Source organism: Charadrius vociferus, unplaced genomic scaffold (genome assembly GCF_000708025.1).
Source record: "Charadrius vociferus isolate BGI_N301 unplaced genomic scaffold, ASM70802v2 scaffold858, whole genome shotgun sequence".
Classification (NCBI taxonomy): domain Eukaryota; kingdom Metazoa; phylum Chordata; class Aves; order Charadriiformes; family Charadriidae; genus Charadrius; species Charadrius vociferus.
In genome coordinates this window covers 4,017,826-4,018,764 of record NW_009649724.1, presented here as the reverse complement: position 1 = coordinate 4,018,764, position 939 = coordinate 4,017,826, and the positions used below count along the sequence as shown (strand labels likewise).

At 60.4% G+C, this 939-nt stretch overlaps 1 protein-coding gene across 1 annotated transcript in view; it reads left to right on the top strand.

Annotated features, from left to right (window-relative positions):
• The first annotated feature begins 157 nt into the window (after positions 1-157).
• ST3GAL4 (ST3 beta-galactoside alpha-2,3-sialyltransferase 4) overlaps positions 158-939 on the top strand; it is an 11,312-nt gene continuing 10,530 nt past the window's right edge. The window contains exon 1 of the mRNA XM_009890814.1: positions 158-190. The gene's annotated coding sequence lies outside the window, so the exon portion shown is untranslated. The remainder of the gene's footprint in view (positions 191-939) is intronic.

The window sequence follows — 939 nt, the reverse complement described above, 5'->3', positions numbered from 1 at the left end:
CGGGGATCAGTAGGGATCCACCGGATCCTCCGAAGGCGGCTGCGAAGCGAAGCATCCCTTGCGCGCTGCCGGTGTGGGTTGCTGTAGCCCTAAGGATGTTCTCCCTTTTCCCTTTGCCAGGGGAAGAGAGGATGGCCTCGTAGATCCCGCCGAGCTCCTGCCTGCTCTGCCTGGACCAAGAGGACGGACCGTAAGTAGCCGTGACCTCCTGCCAGCTTATCGATGGGGACCGGCTTCAGCCTCTCCCGCTGCCGGGGATGCTGGAAAAGGTCTCCCTGAGAGGAGCATCCTCCACCCGGTGTGGCTGATGGGGTTAATGGAGCATCGAGGCGATGCTGGGGGTGCGAAGTGATGGAACGAGTTATTTCCCCCGTTGTTTTCCTCCGTGGCTGTTAACGCGGGAGAAAAGAGCAGGGCGGATGTGCAAGCGTGCCGGTGTTGGGGAACGGGAGTGAATCCATCCAGTTGCTTCAGCCCGGAGGTTTTGGGGTCAGAGGACTTGAGCTCAAGGATGGGGTTACCCTGGGGGTTACGCTGCCCCAAAACCGGCCTGTTTGCCTTCACCGATGCAAAACTGGAGGCCTGGAGGAAGCGGTGGGGAAACCACAGGGCTGTTGCAGCCGGTAGGGGGTTAAGGTGGCACTTGGGGCCTTGCGAAGGGGATGGTGGCTTTTGAGACCCCAAAAAGGGACCCTCGTCGTTAAAAGCCAGCAGGATACGAGCTGCCTGTAGGATAACTCAGCCCTGGGGGCTTGAGATGCTTTAATTTTCCCCGGAGAGCTGAGGTTGAACCTGGGCATTGCTTGAGTTTGGGTGGGAGACGGGCTGGAGCATCTCGAGGGTTTGGTATTTTTAACCTCCCATCCCCGCTCTAAGGGAGCGGGTGCTTTGCCTGCCGCTCCCCGGGGCGCAGGGAGCGGGGGAAAGCCGCCTTCCCCC